This window comes from Medicago sativa, chromosome 2 (genome assembly GCF_051527215.1).
Source record: "Medicago sativa cultivar Bolivia chromosome 2, Bolivia_mono, whole genome shotgun sequence".
NCBI classification, from domain to species: domain Eukaryota; kingdom Viridiplantae; phylum Streptophyta; class Magnoliopsida; order Fabales; family Fabaceae; genus Medicago; species Medicago sativa.
The window spans coordinates 13,066,377-13,088,543 of record NC_140750.1 but is presented as its reverse complement, the minus strand read 5'-3'; the positions used below and the strand labels follow the sequence as shown (position 1 = coordinate 13,088,543).

General features: G+C 34.2%; 1 long non-coding RNA gene, 4 other non-coding genes and 2 pseudogenes across 5 annotated transcripts; all 7 read right to left on the bottom strand.

Annotated features, from left to right (window-relative positions):
• Positions 1-2,577: 2,577 nt before the first annotated feature.
• On the bottom strand, positions 2,578-2,772 carry LOC146944690 (U2 spliceosomal RNA). Its single transcript, XR_015029372.1, has one exon. It is a non-coding gene; the product is annotated as a U2 spliceosomal RNA (small nuclear RNA).
• On the bottom strand, positions 2,578-6,531 carry LOC146944689 (pentatricopeptide repeat-containing protein At1g02150 pseudogene; annotated as a pseudogene).
• A 516-nt stretch (positions 6,532-7,047) lies between these two features.
• Positions 7,048-7,243, bottom strand: LOC146944688 (U2 spliceosomal RNA). Its single transcript, XR_015029370.1, has one exon. It is a non-coding gene; the product is annotated as a U2 spliceosomal RNA (small nuclear RNA).
• A 4,519-nt stretch (positions 7,244-11,762) lies between these two features.
• On the bottom strand, positions 11,763-15,732 carry LOC146944686 (uncharacterized). The gene is made up of 2 exons (XR_015026045.1): positions 15,609-15,732; positions 11,763-12,025 (listed from the first exon to the last, which is right to left on the bottom strand). It is a non-coding gene; the product is annotated as an uncharacterized LOC146944686 (long non-coding RNA).
• LOC146944687 (U2 spliceosomal RNA) lies at positions 14,103-14,297 on the bottom strand. Its single transcript, XR_015029377.1, has one exon. It is a non-coding gene; the product is annotated as a U2 spliceosomal RNA (small nuclear RNA).
• Positions 15,733-16,771: 1,039 nt separating the features above from the next.
• LOC146944685 (U2 spliceosomal RNA) lies at positions 16,772-16,943 on the bottom strand (annotated as a pseudogene).
• A 4,133-nt stretch (positions 16,944-21,076) lies between these two features.
• On the bottom strand, positions 21,077-21,272 carry LOC146944684 (U2 spliceosomal RNA). Its single transcript, XR_015029369.1, has one exon. It is a non-coding gene; the product is annotated as a U2 spliceosomal RNA (small nuclear RNA).
• Positions 21,273-22,167: the final 895 nt, after the last annotated feature.

The window sequence follows — 22,167 nt, the reverse complement described above, 5'->3', positions numbered from 1 at the left end:
AATCACAAGGGAATAGGAATCTAGGATATCCTAATCATTAATAAGGCTCCACTCCACCAATTAATAAATGTGCATGTGTAGTTTAACTTGGAGAAATTCTATTATAGTCACAAACATAAATGTATAGTACTTGGGCACACACATATTACAAGATTTTTTTAAATAATGAAAAAGAAATTGATAATGAAATGATTTAGTATTTCAAGAAATGACATTTTTATGTGTGTGTGACCAAACACTATTTATTTGTGTTTGTGACTATGGAAGAATTGCTCGTTTAACTTGTAAGCCTAGTGTCAGTGTTAGAGGTATATATAGGTGGAATGTAGTAGCAAGTTGCTGGTGCATAGTATAATGTAGTAGTACTTGCTAGTTGTTTGGTGGATAGATACTTTAAAGAGTTTGCTTAGCCCACTGGGTGGTTGTTGTTGGTAGTTGGTGAGCTGCTGTAGAATATTGTTTGTTGTTAGTTAGTTATACAGGAGATAAATGTTACATAATTTTTCACAGATCCGAATCTTACCTTAAATATTGTGAAGTACAATGAAGTAATACGATTGAAACTTGAAAGAACATTAAACACGTAAAATTAAATAGTGAGAAATGGTAAATATTATCTTCAAAACACTTGTTGAAAAATTAAAATAGAAATAGTACTTTCTTGAAAATTAGTAAAAAAAGTGTATTTTAAATTTTTTCGAATGTCTAAAAAGTTGTTGTTTCTCTAATGTAAAAGGGTTGCAATCCAAACCCCTGAGACTATTATTTCTTTTTCATGAACATCATGAATCCCTGTTATGTTTTGTGTTCTTTTTTGGGTTACATGAGAAAAAGAAAAAAGAAAGGAAAAAAAAGGGAAGAAAAACCAAGTCCTTGAAAAGTACACGCCTAAAGCTTCGTCTAGTAAAACATGTGATACGTTAAATATAATAAGATGGTTTGAACTTTTAGCTCACAACTTAGCAAGGATTAGAGATGGCAAAACGGCCCGACTCGCCCCGTCTAGGCACACTTAAAACGGGACGAGACGAGCCAAATCAAATTAGGTGGCCGAGTCCAAAATCTTACCATGCCCCGTTTAATGGCGGACTGACGAGTTGGCGGGTTGGCCTGCCAAACAAAAACTTTTTTTAATGCATATTTTTTACATCTTAATTGTTACAAAAAATTAAGTTGCTAAAAAAAATATTAAAGAATAGTCATCAAATAAATTTGTGGTAAAAGATAGTTAACAAATTCTCAAATTCAACATCATAATTAATAGCAAATAAGGCAAATCCACCAATATAAAACAGATAAACAACATAAAATAAACCTATAGAGAAATTCAAGTATAAATAATTGTTATCCATTAAAATTAACTGCCTACAATAACTTTGACGAAAACACAATTAGTAATGAATTTAATCAATAAAACAATCCTCAAGGATATATATGTACAAGATAATGCTCAAGCGAATAATAATAAATTAGCATAACAACTTGAGAAGCCACCAATAGATGGGGAGATACATTGTGATTTGTGGGTTATGGATGAGGCAAAGTATAGGCAAGTATTGTATCAAAGAAAATGCTACTATGTCTTTGTCCTATACACTTATGCAACTCAAATAATAATTGATGATTACATGAACTAGTAAAAAAATGAAAAACGAGTTAAGCGGGCCGGCCGTGCCCGCCCCGCTTTTTCAACAAGTTAAGCGGGGCGAACCAACTATAGGAAGCGAGTTCAAAACTTCGACTCAGCCAGCCAAAAATAGCGGGTTAAACTGGCCGGCCCAACAGGTTGGGCCCGTTTTGCCACCCCTAGCAAGGATATCGGCGGGTTAAATATCCCAAGAGTTTATGGATCACCTTAGTTATATTATCAACATCTACACCTAATTAAGCACAATGAAATTGGATCGGGGAAACCACATCCCTGCCAAACCGCATCAGATCGAGAGCAACAGAGGAGACAATGGAGAATAATATCATCTTCATTATGTTTTGTGTTCTAAAAGTGTCTATTCATAAACTCATACCACTTAGTGAAAGGAAACAACTCTTTCAAGATTTTCTCTAACGCTTAAACCAAACATATATATCTTATTCCCGTTGGTCACTTAACAACTGTATCACTTGGTCTAAGTGGGTATTTCATGCATCGATTCGTTAAAGGTGGATTGTTCAACGCCAATTAATGCCACTTTTAAAGCCATATACTTTATTCTCATCATAAAAAAGGTGTATAGTTTTTCATATTCCACATCAGAACTACTTTTATTTGTATGGTGCCGGTCATCAAATTTCAACTTCAAACATTTAGCCTCTATGTTGAAGAGTCGACGATATATTTTATTTGAATGGACAAATGTATCTTTTAATTTTGTTAATTTTTCGAAACTCAATTTGTTTTTTCTTAATATTACAAATGGAGAGAAGAAAAAGTGGAACTTTATCCACACCACGCATAACATAAATACTATACTAATTATGAAATGTGAATACAGGATCCGTAAATCAATATCAACATAATGCACAACAACCTAACATGGTAATGTTAAAAAATAAAAATAAAACTTTGAACTAAAAATGGTGGTGTGCGCCAGCCGATGCAATAGTGCAACACATAGGCGACACTTGAGAAACCCAATAGCAAGCTATTGAATGACCTCTCCCCCTCAAAAAAGTAATTTAATACTGTTGTGACCCATTGGGCCACTAATCAGATATTAAACTGATAAGAACAGATACTACACTTGATCTTAGCCAAAAGGCCGAGAAAGGTATGAGTTGAAAGAGGAACTCGCTTATGCTTTTATATATCACATCCATTCACTTGCTTTCTTGAATAATCGATGTGGGACTTTTTTGAAACAACTTGCTTGCTACATAGGTATGAAAAGCTGCTATCTACTTGGTTAAACAACAATTGAGAGTCATCATCATCATCCATGTTTTCACTGTCAACATCATCAATTCTTTCAATCCTGTTTGACAGTTCATCTTTGCTAATGAGTGACGCATACGCTTCATCGTTATGGTATCCTGAATTCCTCAACAGCTCAATTAAAACCTTGGTGCTCTTCATGTCGTCTTCGTCTTCACAAAGCTTAAGGAATGCGGCCAATTTTATTGGCTTGGGTTCCAATTCTTTGAATCACTAGTCATATAACCTTTTTCCAAGCACGAAAGCGCCTCAGAAACTCTCTTTTCGGAAATATGACCCTCAGAAAGAAGCTCCCATGCAGTCGAATTTGGACATCCACCACCTTCAGTCATATGCTCAAAGAAACTCGAAGCTTTATCAGATTTGCCTTGAGATATCAACATATGAGAAGGTATCCTATTCTAGAATCATCAGAAGGCCTTACAGAAACCCATTCCTCGTAAAAAAAATTTTGCCCCCTCAATATCGTCCATTCCTACAAGAGAAGAAATGACAACATGGAATCCCAAGTTAGGTATACTTGAAAACATTGGTTTATAGTTATTCAACACGCGGTAAACTTCGTCCTTGTTTCCAACACTTCCATACAAACTCAAGAGAAAAGGTACTCTATCTCGACCTTATATTCTACCCTCAACCTTTTTTAAGCACTCTTGTGCTTTTTCAAACGGTTCCATCTTAATATACAGTGCGGCCATTGTACTAAATGTACTCCAATTAGAAATAATGGTAGGATCCTTCGACTTCTGTTCAAAACTTGTTCCATCTTCTCTTTTCTTTCATTATAGTTCATGTACAGAGTCATCCTTAAATTAAGTAACTTTTACTCCTCATTATGTCGAGTAAAGATTCTGCCTTCTCTTTTGATCTAGAATGAACATATGCATTCAAGAGGGCACCATATGTCCTCTTGTCTTTTAAATCATTGGTTAGGTTCAGAAAAAAAACCTTCTGCACTAGAAATTCCGTGAACTCTTGCGAATAGATCTAACTGAATCACAGCGTCACTTGCAGATATTTTAAACCTCTCTGGTCTATTGTAAATCCAATCATATACCTGCAAAACATGCTCATTAGTTATTACTTTTATAAAATCGTTCGAGGCTGATATTAAGACATTATTTGAGGTAAGGAAGTATATTTAATCAGAAACATCGAGTGATGTCATACTTTCAAAAGGAAGCATTCTGTTTAATAGAATCGTAGGGGAAATGGACTTCTAGATTATTAAAACTTTACTGAAAATGTTCGCAAATCTGGAATTTACAAGAGGATAGTATAAGAATGGTGCTACCATTTATTTTTTTTACTAACAATTTAGTTAATTCAATTCATAAAATCAAGTGAATTATATAAATAGTAAAGGAAGTGCATTTTGCCAGCATTCAAATCCATGTCCTGTATGTGGTTCTCAGAAAGAAGTTCTAGTTCATATGATTAGGAGGTTGCTCCCATGTCAAAGATATTTGGCAGCAAATCTTGGATTTTATCCTGACTAATTAATTAGTCCAATTTCACTATGCACGAGTAGATCAACGATAATCTTAATAGCCAAGTTCTATTGATTTGACGTGACATAGTATACTAGTTAAACTCATTATAAGAGGATTTAATTCATATATACTTTCTGTGTAGAAGTTCTTTACACCGTCAATCACTCATAAACATCATATCATTGAAATCTTTTTATTTTAACCACAACTAAGAAAGTGGCAGATATGAGTGATTCTGATTTGTCGACATTGTAAAAACATATCTTTACACTAACAATATATACCAATTAAATGTATTTTTACTTTATAGAAAGTAGAATAATAACATATATCAAAGAAAAGGTTTATATTGATTGATTTACCTGCAAAGCTCTATCATATTTTCTGTACTTTCTCAACTCTTTAACAACTCTTTAACAATTCAGGATTCTCCATCATCGATATTCTTTTGTATATAACATTCCATTTCATACCGGGCATTCACTCATAATCAACTGTACCATAATTGTGCATCTTTGAAATTGAACAAGTCACAGAAACTCTTCCTTCAATTTCACTGTCGGTGTAAAACACATAATTCTATTTTTGGCATTCGACATTCCCTGTGCAAAGATATGAGAGATATCTCAAACTTGTGTTGAAGTTTTAAAACTTCGGTTTTTCCTAGAGTGACTATTAGAAGTTTTGCTTAAAGTAGAATCTAAGTGCAAAAACTAATGAATTTTCTCTATTTTGCATATCAACAGTTTCAAAAAGTCTTAACCAAAACTTGCATAATGCTACAATTAAGAACTGAAATTAGAATACCTGTCGAGACTAAAGAATATAAATTAATTTAAAAGGGTTGCAATACAAACCCCCATTTCTTGTGACTGTTATTTCTTCTTCATGAACATCATGAATTCATGTTATGTTGTGTCTTAAAAATGTCTATTCATAAACTCATGCCACTTAGTGAAGGGAAACAACTCTTTCAAGATTTTCTCTAACGCTTAAACCAAACATATATATCTTATGCATGTTCGTCACTTAACAATTGTATCACTTGGTCTGAGGGGTTATTTCACGCATCGATTCGCTAAAGGTGGCCTGTTCAACACCATTTGATGCCGCCACTTTTCGATCCATCTATTTTATCAAACTCACAAAAACAGATGTTGCCCTAAAAAATAGCTTAGCTTAATTGCATTTTTTATCCATCTATTTGAAAAATAGCTTAACTGGCGACACTAATAAGACAATCTTAATGTTCCCTTTTAAAAAAGGGAAATGCTAACAAATATATGGAAACAAAGTATTGAAGCTTAGGTGGTCAAAATATGGAAAGTTCAAAAACACTATTTTCAATGTAATTTTTTTTTTGTTTCCTTTAAGGGACACTCTCTTTACAAGTTTAACACAATAGAAGAATAATTTTTAGAGAAAAAATCATAAACCAAAAAATAATAAAATTCAAAGCATAAGAGAAACAAAAAGAATCAAACAACAAGTGAAAAATGAAAAGCCAGAAAAAAATGAAGAAAAAATGGAACAATTGAGAAGTGATGGAAGAGAGAAAGAGGGAGAGAGAAAGAAAACATGGAGGCAAGTTGGTTGGAGAGAGTGAAGAAGGTTAGAATTCGGAGCTCCATGGGGAAAGAGAATGACCCATGAAATGTTGAAGCGGATGAAAGGGAAACAATATAATAGTATAATATTGCTAATACACCAATCTTCTCACCATGGCAAAAAATCATATATCAATACATGTCATATACATATTGATAATAACGATAATAATTTATTATATTGGTTTGACTAATAATTTAATTAATAACTTAATCAACAAGTTTGTCGTTGGCGCATAGAGCGTGACACCTGTAAATCATAGCTTGTTCGGTATGATTCTTACTCATGAAAACGTAATCTCGAAACTTCTCACATGAATTTACATTTCCGATGTGAAGCCATGTGACTTGCATTGGAATTTGGGTTGTGCTTTGTCGTTACCTGATTTGGTTTGGAGTTACAGTTTTGGTGTGAAGCCACGTCGTTTGGATAAGAATCAGGGTTATGCTTTATAGCCATGTCACTTGGGTTGAAATTATGATTATCCTTCGAAGCCATGTTACTTGCATTGAAATTACAGTTCTACCTTGAAGCCACGTCAATTTGATTGAAATTACAATTCTGCCCTGAAACCACGTCAATTTGATTGGAATTATAGTTATGCTCCTCTACATATAAAAGGTTGTGGATAAATAAGGGCCTACACTGATTTGTTGAACTCTATGTAGTAATCTTAGTCTTTTGGAATTATATTTTGGACTCAGCAAAATCTAGCAGACTTGAATGCAAGAGGGTACATAAGGGAATTAGAATAAGTGAATCTAATAATTTGGCTAGAAGTAATGGCTTCCCTCCATTCACCAAACCAACCATAAGAGAGTCTCTTAAACAATCTAGGATTGATTATTCTTGCAGAAGCAAACCAACCACAGTGAATATGGATCAAAAAGGAATTGACTCAACACCATACACTGACACTTTTATATTTAATACATTCCCAGATTAATTCAATCAACATCAACATAATGCACAACCATATAATGGTTAAAAGATAAAAAAATTAAACTTGAATTGATGGGGTGCGCCAGCCCATGCAATAGTGCAACACATAGGCGACACTTGAGAAGCCCAATAGCAAGCTATTGAAACGGCCTCTCCCCCTCAAAAAAGTAATTTAATACCATTGTGACCCATTGGGCCACTAATCAGATATTAAACTGATAAGAACAGATACTACACTTGATCTTAGCCAAAAGGCCGAGAAAGGTATGAGTTGAAAGATGAACTCGCTTATGCTTTTATATATCACATCTCTTCACTTGCTTCCTTGAACAGTCGATGTGGGACTATTTTGAAACAACTTGCTTGGTAGACTCTCTTCCTAAAACACTTTCTTCCTCCTTTGTTTTCTTTATTCTTAAAACATTATCATCAATCAGAGTAGATACATACACATAGGCCATCATGATGAATTGCCAAAAATTAAATTGATATTCTTGTCTTAAAGCAAAATATCATGATCTGATAAGTATCTTATCCCTTGCTTTTGTTGATAGGCTAACCTGCTAAGGTTATTATATCTTTCATCTTTGTGTTCATTCATTTGTTTTTGAGTGCCACTGTTGTGTGTGTGTGTTAGAATTATTTGCCAAAATACTCTTAAGAATTCAAACTGTAATACCGACAGCTATTGTCTTGTGGAGTTTTTAATAATGTAGACATTTCGGCAAATTAAAACTTGTACAGTTTTGGTTGATCAATTTCAAATAGGAATTTATTTGAAAAATAGAGTTTCTACAAAATAATTTATGTCATTGTTGCAGGTTAAGCAATTTATTTCTTGTGTCTGCTAAAGGGTCGAAATAGAAATGGTTGTTCAACTAAATTTAGCTGAATTGTTGCATTTACTTTTTAGTTTATAAACCAATGGACTAATCATATACTAGTTCTAAGCATAAATAAAGAAACATAATGAATGAAAGAAACAACAATAACTAGATTTAACAATCAGTATAGACGGTTTTCCTAATCGTCAATATTTCATAACAAGTCATTGCACGCACTTGCACCAGTTCTAGAAAAAATCAAGTCTGCAACATCATAAGCAGACATTAAATAACAGTTGAGTGGCAATGGTAATGGCCATTAATGCATAGGTAAAACTAAAGTTGAAGAATTGAAAATAAACAGGTTCTTAATAATGCATAATTTTCAGATTATAGTACAGACATATGCACCTAGAAATTTGAGGTTTCAAAGTGAAAGTGAAAACTATGTGCTGGAGTCTGCTAGATTTCTGTATGTCTTTGGTATACATACATTGTGCCTATTAAGTTAATCAACATTTGTCTCACTTTGACAATTGTTTTATAGGCACAAACGTATTCAACTTTTCTAAAATAATGGTCATAGTGACAATCCTTGATACTATGGAAACAATAGTATCTATTTAAAAATAGTTTAATTGCACGTTTGATCTATCTATTTAAAAAATAGCTGAATTGGCGGCAATGAATAAGACAATCCTAATGTTCCCCAAAAATAAATAAGGGAAATGCTAACAAATATGGAAACAATGTCTTGAAACTTGCGTGATCAAACTACAAAAAATTTAGTCAAGAGATGGTAATCAGCGTGTTGATTTTCTAGCAAAGATGGGTTCAACTGGCGATGCCAACTATGATCTTTGGACGCAATGGCGGAGCCAAATTATTATTTTTATTTTATAAAGGGGCCATATTTTTAAGATATAAATATATCTTGTGACAAAATAAATTACAATTAAAGTTGTAGTCAAGTGATTTGTTTGTTATTATGTTGCTTCATAACCATGGTTCAATACTTGCATTATCCAATGTTTTCATTGCATTTTGTGTTAAAAAAATACAAAATAATACGAGTCAAAACTGAAAATGAACAAAGAAAAAATCGAACACATGACAACGCGGGAAGGTGAGGTGCTTAACCACTTTGCTAGAGTGTAAAAACATGATTTGTAATGCAAACGTTAGTATATATAACATAACATTTAGTTAAAAATGAACCCACTTGGATTAACTTGGTGGTATTGACCTGGAACTTGTGAGTGTGCTCTTCCTCAAGGTCTCAGATTCGATTCTCCCTGATTGAAGAGTCGACAATATATTTTATTTGAATGGACAAATATATCTTTTAATTTTGTGTATTTTTCTAAACTCCTCATATGGTTTATATTTTTTAATCAATTACAAATGGAGAGAAGAAAAAGTGGAACTTCTATCTACACCATACATAACATAAATACTATGCTAACTAGCGGAAAGACGAGTATTGTAATGCCCGTCTGTCCGTTATTTTTACCGCACTAACGTGTGTGTATTTTATTATGTTTGTATAATTTTGATTACAATTTTTAAATATTAATAGAAATTATTTGTATATCGATTTATCTACAAATTATTGTTAAAGCATATAACAAAATTATTTATCAACTCGACGTATTTTGGTTTGCCTGTATATAAAATAAAAATAAAATAATGATCATTTTCTTATTGATTATATTTATAGTTACATATACTTGATCTAGTTTGTTACACTTTTTTTAAGGATAAAGAAAAAAAACTGGACATATACTCATATCGTGTTTGTTACACGATATATTTTGTATGGTAACAAAACAAAATATTGTGTGTTACATTTTTTTTTAATATTTGAATTCACTCTCATCTATTATCTTTTTTAAATGATAAAGAAAAAAAAATCTGACATATAGAGTTTTTTTTTTTTGAAGAAGCTAAATTAACCCACCCAAATTGACACTGGATAAGCTAAATTAACCCACCCAAATTGACACCGGATATAATCAAACCTGAGACCTCGAGGAGGAGCACACTCCCAGATCTCAAGCCAATACCACCAGGCCAACCCAAGTGGGTTTGACATATAGAGTTTGTTACATATTGTTTTAATATTTAAATGTACTTTTATGTATTTGTTTTTTTTTAATATTTGAATTCACTCTCATCTATTATCTTTTTTAAATGATAAGGAAAAAAAAATCTGACATATAGAGTTTGTTTTTTTTAAGAAGCTAAATTAACCCACCCAAATTGACACCGGATAGAATCAAACCTGAGACTTCAAGGAGGAGCACACTCCCAGATCTCAAGCCAATACCACCAGGCCAACCCAAGTGGGTTTGACATATAGAGTTTGTTACATATTGTTTTAATATTTAAATGTACTTTTATGTATTTGTTATATGTGTTATTTGTATTGACAGTTGAGAATAATTTTAGTAGGAGAAAAAGTCAGCCCCAAAGAGTCAAAAGAGCGGGTGCCTTTGAAATACGGGTTCGCTGGGTTGCGCCTTTGATTAGTGAATTTTTATTAGTATAGTTTAAGGTTGATCCACTTGGACTGTTCTATCACGATGTATTCCCATTTGAGTTATTCCTAGGTCAGGCTAAGGTCCCCCAATCTTTGTATCTCTCATTTATTTATGTGATTTTCTATTTTGCCTAAAATAAGAAATGCAAATGCATAATTAAATAAATAAAAATATAACCATTTGATATACGAGTATGCCGAGGAAATCAACATCAATATAATACTTAACAAGGTATTCGCTAAGAAATAAAAATAAAATTTTGAACTAAAATTGGTGGGTGTGCCAGGTCGCCAGCCCATGCAATAGTGCAACACATAAACAACACTTGAAGTTTCCGGATTTTCCGGAAAAATTCGTAACTCATGTTTTCACCCTTTAACAAAGGGAAACATCATTCCAGATTGTAAAATCCAAAAACTTCAAGGGCAGTTTAGGAAGAAAAAAAATAGGGCGCGAGAATCCCATAGGATGGGACTGATAAAAACTTTAATCTTTGCCAAAAGCCGGAGAAATTTATGAGTTGAAAGATGAACTCGCTTATGGTTTTATATATCACATCCTTTCCCTTGCTTTCTTGAACAACTGATGTGGGACTTTTTTTGAAATAACTTGCTTGGTAAACTCTCTTCCTTGGTAGACTCTTCCTAATACTTTCTTCCTCCTTTATCATTGATTTCTTTTCTTACAAATTTCTTTATTCTTAAAACATTATCATCAATCAGAGTAAATACATACACATTGGCCAACATGAAGAAGTGCCAAAAATTAAATTGATATTCTTGTCTTAAAGCAAAATATATCTTTCATCTCTGTGTTCATTCATTTGTTTTTGAGGGCCAACATATATACTCTTAAGAATTCAAACTGTGATGTAGTAGGATCATGCAGACAACTCCTTTTTTGTGAAGTTTTTAATAATGTAGACATTCTAACAGATTAAAACTTGTACAGTTTTGGTTGATCAATTTCAAACAGGAATTTATTTGAAAAATTAAGTTTCTGCAAAATAATTTATGCCATTGTTGCAGGTTAATCAATTTATTTCTTGTGTTTTTTTGGTGGCTGATCCCCCCTCAGAAATCAAAATTCTGCTGAAGGGTCGAAATACAAATCGATGTTCAACTAAATTTAGCTGAATTGTTGCATTTACTTTTTAGTTTATAAACTAATGGACTAATCATAATGGATAGTTTATGCTGGTTCTACGTATTAATAAAGAAACATAAGGAACGAAAGAAACAGCAATATCTCAAGATCGAGACGGTTTCCTAACCGTCAATATTTCATGACAAGTCATTGCACATGTACAACTTCTAGAAAAATCAAGTCAAGCCTGAAACATCATATGCAGACATTAAAAAACAATTGAGTGGCAATGGTAATGGCCATTAATGCATAGGTAAAACTAAAGATGAAGAATTGAAGATAAACAGGCTTTTAATAATTCATAATTTTCATATTATAGTACAGACATATGCATCGTGAAATTTGAGGTTTCAAAATGAAAGTGAAAACTATGCGCTGGAGTCTGAGAGATTTCAAAATAATGGTCACAGTGACAATCCTTGATACTATAGAGAATCAAGGTCAAATGCAATCGATGCAACGTCCCCTACAGTCGCAGCGATATTGAAAACTCTGAAGTTGCAGTCTAGATCGTGGTCACATAGCTTTGTTTGAGACCTTAGATTATTATCAAAGCAAAATAGTACAAGTTAGGAAGAGTATCAGATTATTATACATACATAATACAACTGAGTTCTTCAGCATGTTGCACGAACGGTTATAAATTCCCTTGATGCTATTGGGAAAATTTCAGATCAGAGTGCCCCATCTATGTCATGTTGATTATGTTCTATTGCAATTTTCATTTGTTAAAGTAATTTAAAGTGATAAAGCCTGCTCATGTCTGTGACTTATGAAATGAAAATAGTTCTCCACAGCATATAAATCACAACACTAGTTTGGTTGTACATCAATCCAACCACCATGTTATGTTAAATGATAACATAAATTGATGAGTCGCTAAATTAAAGTTTTGGACCTATTTTCATTAATTTACTCGAACCAAACGTTCATATATTTCTCCGAATCAAATTATGCTTGCTTAGAAATGTTGTTTGGCTGCTGAATATTGTCTATAGAAAATTGTTTTGAAGCACCTGACATTGTTGCATCAGCAACTGCTGTGGTCATGGATTGGTACTGAGAAAGTGCATTTGAATGTAAAGTTTATATTTGGTAAATAAAATGAAAAGTTTATACTTTTTGTTTTCTTAACAAATATTTTTAGAACAATTGTTAGCTTGACCTTTAAACTCAAATATGAAATTATAGTACGCACACAATTAAGATCGTTAAATAGTTACAATTCATTTGAGTAATCCTGAAAGATGAGTCATAGTCACAAACTCGTCGTAAGTACTTCTCTAACGCAAAGCAAACACAATGTGTATCACTGAAATCAAGCCTTGGGAAATTAGTCACTTTAGTCCCTGAATAGGAGAGGAGTAATCACTTTAGTCCTTGAATGCAGAGAAATTGCAAAACAGTGCCTGAATGTAGACTCAGTTGGTCAATTTCAGGGACTAAAGTGACTAACAGAGTCTACATTCAGGGACTAAATTGACTAACGGAGTCTGCATTCAAGGACTATTTTGCAATTTATCTGCATTCAGGGACTAAAGTGACGACTCTTTTCCTATTCAGGGACTAAAGTGACTAATTCCTGCCTTTGTTTGTAGATCAAAATTATGGAGATCTATTTTTACTCTCGATAGATTTCTTAACAAAATACTTCTCCAAATACAAGAACAAATACCATTTTTCCCGTGGACAAAAATGATTTTTAAGATTGTCGTGTAAATTCAGCTCAGTTGATAGTTCCATGAACATTGAAGTGATGAGACCGTGGTTTGAATCCCAATTCTCCACTTTTCTATATTTATAATGTGAGTCTAACCACTAAACTTTTTAAAAAAAATTGATTTTTAAGATCGATAGAGTGAAAAAAGAAATTTGTTTTTATTTTTTTTATGAGCAAACTTTTATCAAAAATGAACAAACTAGCACAAGATGTGCAAAATTGCTCTCAGTTACTGCACACAGTCAAAGGATCTATGACCTTTTGATCTCGATCGGACGTCCATGATCTCAAATTTTGTAATTTTAGTATTTACAAAGAACAAAAATCTACTCAGATCTAAACCATCTGATTTCGATCGGACACTTATGGTCCCTAAGTGCATGTGTTCAATCATGAGGAGACAACAATCTAAGTTCGTGGGTAAAGAAGCTCCCAAATATATGTATATATTCCAATTTCAATGTGTTGTAAGGGGCCTACAATTTCCAATAACGTGCATTGGGTAAACAAAACTGGAAACTTAAGGACATTTGTTTGGGGAACTAGTCAAGACCATACACTCAATTAGGACTAACTTTTCACTTGAGAGTGTTATGTGGATGATTTTACCATTAAAATGTATTGGATCTGACTTATAACTTTGATAAGTTGTAGAGTTCAATGTATTTTAATAGTGAAATCTATCACATAATCCTCTCAAGTTATTTTTTTCTTTCACGATTGAGAGAATCCGAATCCTATATTCTGAGTGTGTTTCTCTAAGATGTTTATTAGTATTTTAATTTTTTTTTGTTACTTTGATGGTTCGGTGTATGACGATGACTTTCAGTGGAAGCTATGGGATCACGCAAAGAAATTTGTGTTCCTTAAGCTACAACCGTCAAGCCAAGAGAGATCCGTTCGGCCAGCTCAAGCAATAGTGCAACGCATAGGCAACATTTGAGAAACCTAATAGCAAGCTATTGAAATGGCCCCTCCCCCTCAAAAAAGTAATTTAATATCATGTGATCCATTGGACCACATATCAGATATTAAACTAATAAAAACAGATACAACACTTGAGCTTAGCAAAAAGGCCAAGAAAAGTATGAGTTGAAAGATGAACTCGCTTATGCTTTTATATATCACATCCATTCACTTGCTTTCTTGAACAACCGATGTGGGACTCTTTTTGAAACATCTTGCTCGGCAGACTCTCTTCCTAAAACACTTTCTTCCTCCTTTATCTTTGATTTCTTTTCTTACAAATTTCTTTATTCTTAAAACATTATCATCATCATAGTAATAATAATATTCAAAGTTGACGGATCTTCAAGGGTTTAGGGGAGGACAAGGGGTGGATGAGTGGAGGTGGAAGTTGGAAGAGAATGGGAGTTTTTCGGTAAAGTCTATGTATTCAAAGTTGGAAGGGTTGATGCTTGACGAGGGACCTAGCTCAAATGAGCAAAGGAGGGTGTTTTCAAAGATTTGGAAGAGTGGTGCTCCTTCAAAGGTAACGGCGTTCTCATGGAAACTACTACTTAATAGGATTCCGACAAAGTCAAATCTCTCGGTTCGACAGGTTCTTGCGCCAGATACCTCATTAGATTGTGTGATGTGTCTAGGGGAATTGGAATCGGCCAACCATATGTTTCTCCACTGTCAGTTTGCAATGAAGGTCTGGGAGAATGTTATGAGATGGTTGGGATTCCATTTCATGATTCCTCCGAATCTGTTCATTCTTTGGGAGAATTGGGATGGGGTTTCGGGTGTTAAAAAGATGTGTAATGGCTTTCGGATGATTTGGCATGCAGTGGTGTGGAGCTTATGGCGTGCTAGAAACGACAGAATTTTTAACAATAAAATTGGAGAGGTGGATGCTCTAGTGGAGGACATCAAGGTCTTGTCTTGGAGATGGCATTTGGACCGGTCCAATTCTCCGGCTTGTATGTTCTATGAATGGCATTGGAATCCAAAGGAGTGTCTGTCGCGGTAAAGGGTGTCATTTCTGTTTGCATTGTGAGGCTGAGGCTGAGGTATAAGGTGTCTGCGGCTGTAGAATGCTGTCAGTATGCATATAGCAGCATCAGTTTTCTGTGTTTTTGCAACAGGGTGCTGCGGCTGGGTTTCCTGCTGTCATAGCAGTTTTTTTTTCTGTTTTGGGATCTGTTTTGGGGTTTGTTTTCCGGTATATCAGAGACAATTGTATTTTGTTAGCCTCTCGAGTTTGTTGTGCGTCTTGTACACTCTCGATCTCAATAAAATTTGCTGATTTCAAAAAAAAAAATATATTCAAAGCATAAGAGAAACAAAAAGAATCAAACAGCAAGTGAAAAATGAAAACCCATGAAAAAAATGAAGAAAAAATGGAACAATTGAGAAGTAATGGAAGAGAGAAAGAGGGAGGGAGGGAGAGAGTACCCGTGGTGGAGGAGAGAGAAAGAAAACATGGAGGCGAGTTGGTTGGAGAGAGTGAAGAAGGTTAGGATTTGGAGCTCCATAGGGAAAGAGAATGACCCATGAAATGTTGAAGCATATATGAATGATGAATGGATGAAAAGGAAACTATATAATAGTATAATATTGCTAATACATCAATCTTCTCACCATGACAAAAAATCATATATCAATACATGTCATATATATTGATAATAATTTATTATATTGGCGTTTGTCACTTAATTAATAACTTAATAATTTAATTAATAACTTAATCAACAAGTTTAGCGTTTGTCGTTGGCGCACAGAGCGTGACACCTGTAAATCATGATTTGTTTGATATGATTCTTACTCATGAAAACGTACTCTCGAAACTTCTCACATGAATTTACATTTCCGATGTGAAGCCACGTGTCTTGCATTTGAATTTGGGTTGTGCTTTGTCGTTACCTCATTTGGTTTGGAGTTACGGTTTTGGTGTGAAGCCACGTGGTTTGGATAAGAATCAGGGTTATGCTTTTATAGCCATGTCACTTGGGTTGAAATTATGATTATCCTTCGAAGTCATGTCACTTGCATTGAAATTACGGTTCTACCTTGAAGCCACGCCACTTTGATTGAAATTACAATTCTGCCCTGAAACCATGTCACTTTGATTGGAATTATAGTTATGCTCCTCGGCATATAAAAGGTTGTGGATAAATAAGGGCCTATACTGATTTGTTGAACTCTATGTAGTAATCTTCTTAGTCTTTTGGAATTGTATTTTGGACTCAGCAAAATCTAGCAGATTTGAATGCAAGAGGGTACGTAAGGGAATTAGAATAAGTGAATCTAATAATTTGGCTAGAAGTAAAGGCTTCCCTCCATTCACCAAACCAACCATAAGAGAGTCTCTTAAACAATCTAGGATTGATTATTCTTGCAGAAGCAAACCAACCACAGTGAAGATGGATATCATGAGAAGCCTTCACTTTGTGAGATACTAATATCTTTGTGCAAGAACGTGTTCAAAAAGGACTTGACTCAACACCATGCACCCACACTTTTGTTGATATATATTTAATATATTCCAAGATACAACGGCATCAACATAATGCACAGCCATATAATGGTTAAAAGATAAAAAAATTGAACTTGAATTGGTGGGGTGTGCCAGCCCATGCAGGAGTGCAACGCATAGCAAGCTATTGAATGACCTCTCCCCCTCAAAAAAGTAATTTAATACTGTTGTGACCCATTGGGCCACTAATCAGATATTAAACTGATAAGAACAGATACTACACTTGATCTTAGCCAAAAGGCCGAGAAAGGTATGAGTTGAAAGATGAACTCGCTTATGCTTTTATATATCACACCCCTTCACTTGCTTTCTTGAACAACCGATGTGGGACTTTTTTGAAATATCTTGCTTGGTAAACTCTCTTCCTAACACTTTCTTCCTTCTTTGTTTTCTTTATTCTTAAAACATTATCATCAATCAGAGTAGATACATACACATAGGCCATCATGGCGAATTGCCAAAAATAAAATTGATATTCTTGTCTTAAAGCAAAATATCATGATCTGATTCATATCTTATCCCTTGCTTTTGCTGATGGGCTAACCTGCTAAGGTTATTATATCTTTCATCTTATGTGTTCATTCATTTGTTTTTGAGAGCCACTGTTGTGTGTGTCTGTTATAATTATATGCTAAAATACTTTTAAGAATTCAAACTGTGATGTAGTAGGATAACTACAGACAGCTATTGTTTTGTGGAGTTTTAATAATGTAGACATTTCAGCAAATTAAAACTTATACAGTTTTGGTTGATCAATTTCAAACAGGAATTTATTTGAAAAACCAAGTTTCTGCAAAATAATTAATGCCTTTGTTGCAGGTTAAGCAATTTAATTCTTGTGTTTTTTTGATGGCTGATCCTCCCTCAGAGATCAAAATTATACTAAAGGGTCGAAATAGAAATGGCTGTTAAACTTAATTTAGCTGAATTGTTGCATTTACTTTTTAGTTTATAAACTAATGGACTAATCACAAATAAAGAAACATAGTGAATGAAAGAAACAACAATAACTCATAACAAGTCACTGCAGTTGGACCGTTTCTAGAAACAATGAAGTCAAGTCTGCAGCATCAGATGCAGACATTAGAAAACGGTTGAGTGGTAATGGTAGTGGCCATTAATGCATAGATAAAACTAAAGTTGAAGAATTGAAGATTAACATGATGATGTAATTTAATATAAACAGGCTCGTAATAATGCATAATTAACATATTATAGTACAAACATATGCACCTGGAAATTTGAGGTTTCAAAGTGAAAGTGAACTAGGTGCTGGAGAGTCGGAGAGATTTTTGTATGTACACATTGTACAACATTTGTTGTTGACAATTGTTTTATAGGCCCAGCGCAAACATATTCAACTTTTCTAAAATAATGGTCACAAAGACCATCCTTGATACTATAGAGAATCAAGGTCAAATGCAATCGATGCAACATTCCCTACCGTCACAGAGATATTGAAAACTCTGATGTTGCTGTCTAGATCGTGGTCACATAGCTTTGTTTGAGACCTTAGATTATCATCAAAGCAAAATAGTACAAGCTACCAAGATCATCAGATTATTATACATACATAATACGACTGAGTTCTTCGGCATGATGCACGAATGGTTAAAGATTCCTTTGATGTCATTAGGAAAATATCAGAGCAGACTGCCCCATCTATGTCATATCGATTATGTTCTATTGCAATTTTCATTTGTTGAAGTAAATTAAAGTGACAAAGCCTGCTCATGACTGTGACTTATGAAGTAAAAATAGTTCGCCACAAAATATAAATCACAACGCGAAAAACTAGACTGAAATATATGATCATACATTAGATTCACTTTCATATAGATAACAGTAGGGACTTTAGTTTTTCAGAAAGAAGATCTCATATGCATTAATCACTAAAAAATGAACAAGAAGTCCAATCAACCCTCAATATCATGCGACAGATATTTCTCCGAATCAAATTATGCTTGCTTAGCATTGTTGTTTGGCTGCTGATGCTGTCTATAGGAAACTGTTTTGAAACATTGGACATTGTTGACCCCTTGCACATCATCAAAGTTCTTATCCTGATGCTGTTCAATTACAAGCCTCTATTCTTGCCCCGCTACCATCGTCACATGATCAACACGAACTCGAATTTCAGGAAGATTAGCTAGTGAAGAATTAAACATGTTCTCCTCCTCCTCCTCATCATCATCATCCACAAGAACTGAATAGTCAACATCAATCAAATTCTCCTTTTTAACATTATTAGTATTTTCATCGTTGATGAAAGCATTAACATCATAATTATCAAGGTTGAGGAGGCAGTTATCCACAACCGCAGCAGAAACAGAAACAACATGAGAGAGAATCCCTGAGTTGTTCAGAGCTTCCACAAACCACACATGATTATCGAAGTGATCATTGCCCATGGAAACATCAGTATCTGGTTTTGAGAAGAACAGGAACAATCTGCGTCGAGAAGGATAAGTGGAAGGGTTTGATGACAAACGATCATACTCTTTTATAATGTTTCAGGTATGAGGTATATATATCTTTTAATCGAAGAAACGGGGAATATATTATATAAATGTATTAAGTATGACTCACCAGTTGACATTCATGATCACAAAACAGTTATACTCCACGAAAGTTGGAGTAAATTGGTTTGTTAAGATTATTGATGTTGAAGATTATTGATGATCACAAAACTGAAATCCTTGGATACTAACATTATTAGTCATTTCATGACTTAGGCACGCTGCACAATATACTGATAAATGTGATGCTATCATTTATCGTGTCCTAATATGCAACACAATAAGTATTACGTATTATTCATTTTTAACAACTAAACGGTTTCCTAAGCAGAAGAACGAGGTGCAGCCCTCTCACTGCCACTTGAGTCTTGAGGTCAAATTCATATGTATAGTTGCAACTAATCCTTTGTTAATCTTGTGATTCTTTTTCATAGCACTTAATTCTTCTTCTTTCTTTTTAAGCTCTCCTTCTAAGATATATGCATCTTCATATTTTCCTTCTTCACTTGTTCTCTGTAATTAATATCTGTGCAGATTAATTGTTTTGAAACCAAATCCATGATGTAGAAATGTGAGAAGTGAGTAATGAACTGTGGGAACAGAAAATGCAGTTTGCAAAAATGAAAAGAGTTTTGAAATAAGGGAGAGAACTCCAACACTTTTTTTATCCTCTTCTTCTTTTGTTCGTTTTTTTATCTATTTAAAGACTGCCTTTCACGAGAGGAAAATGTCAAAGTACAATAACCCATAGTGAAATCAAAGTGTGCCATGCGAGTTGTGAACTTGTGACGAGGTTGGACGATAACCCAATAAGCCAAAGGGAAATAATTTCTATTTGTACTCCACCACTTCCGTAACTGACTTTCACGACAGGCAGCTCCTTAGTGCGCGACGTGAGTTGTGACGAGGCTAGACATTCTGAAATTCCTTCAATGGCGCAACAGGTGGCTCGTACCACTTCCGTAACTGACTTTCGCGGGGCGCCGCTCCTTAGTGCGCGCGCATGTTGTGACAAGGCTAGACATTATGAAATTCTTTCAATGGCGCGACACGTGACTCGTAACATGAAACTTAGGTTGAGGCTGACCCTTCTGATTGTTTTCATTCCTTGTCCCATTTCTACTCACTCAAACATCCGTAATGACTATATCCAAAGAAATCACTTGATATATCTTGTAGGAAAATATAACACGACCACATAGTGGTCTAGTTTGGGTGATTCGAGTTTCAAAGTCATTTTTCCGATTTTTGCTCATTTATGCCTTTTTGTTGAATCCTTTACAAAGCTTTATTGAAACATAATAAACTTGCTACTTGAACTTTAACATGATTCTAAAATGACACTAAAAACCCTATATGATTTCTAGTCATCAACAACAAAACACGATTATGAATTACTATGAATTTCAATAGAATACTAAACGTGATTCTGAACTACTCTGAATCAAGACATATTATGAACTATTTCTGATATTCAACTTGTTGGTGTTAGAAAATGAAAAAAGGATAAAGAAAAATCAATTTCAGAATTTGTTTTAAGTTCTGTGCTTTTGTGTTCTGGTGGTGATTTGGTTTTCCAGAATTAAAATCTAATAATTGAAGTTGAATTTAGAGGAGACATAAAGAAAGTGAATGGGATTGAGAAGTTGATAGGAAACCGAAAAGTGAATGCAAAGAGGAATGAGGAAAGGGATAAATAAGGAGCATTATTTCAATTGATCTAATGGTATACTTTTTGTGAACATATAAATAAAAAAATACAATCATTTACATGCCCAGGTTTCTGGTCAGTAAATCAACATCAACATAATGCACAACCATATACTAGCAAAGTAATGGTTAAAAGATGAAAAATTCAACTTGAATTGGTAGGGTGCACCAGCCCATGCAATAGTGCAAAGCATTGGCGACACTTGAGAAACCTAATAGCAAGCTATTGAAATGGTTTCTCCCCCTCAAAAAAGTAATTTAATACCATTGTGACCCATTGGGCCACTAATCAGATATTAAACTGATAAGAACAGATACTACACTTGATCTTAGCCAAAAGGCCGAGAAAGGTATGAGTTGAAAGATGAACTCGCTTATGCTTTTATATATCACATCCCTTCCTTGCTTTCTTGAACAGTCGATGTGGGACTATTTTGAAACAACTTGCTTGGTAGACTCCTCTTCCTAAAACACTTTCTTCCTCCTTTGTTTTATTTATTCTTAAAACATTATCATCAATCAGAGTAGATACATACACATAGGCCATCATGGTGAATTGCCAAAAATTAAATTGATATTCTTGTCTTAAAAGCAAAATATCATGATCTGATTCAACAACGCTTGAATCTCAGCATGTAAAATATTCGATATCCCCACGCTACCAAAGAAACCATGAAGGAAACTTCCATCGTGCTTACATATTAACCCACTATTTGAGAATTATGGTGTCCTCGTCCCCATGCTGCCAACTCACCATCCTTGGAGTGGGAATAAGAGTCACCAAGGAGTCGGTACCAAAAGCTTTGTGTGCAAGATGAAGTTGGAAAAATATTGTCGCGACAGTCGAGTGCATATCTGGATGAATATTGTCAAAAACTAGTTTGTTTCTTGTACACCAAATATTCCACATAATCAAAGGTGCAAGGATCCCAATATCCTTCACTATTTTTATGGATTACCTTAGTTATATTATCCACATCTACACCTAAACACAATGAAATTGGGTAAGGGAAACCACACCTCGGCCAAACCGCAGCAGATCGAGAGCAATGGAAGAGACAGTGGAGAATAGCCTCATCTTCATTATGTTTTGTGTTCTAAAAGTGTCTATTCATAAACTCGTTCCACTTAGTGAAAGGAAACAACTCTTTCAAGATTTTCTCTAATGCTTAAACCGAACATATATATCTTATTCCCGTTCGTCACTTAACAATTGTATCCCTTGGTCTAAATGGTTATTTCATGCATC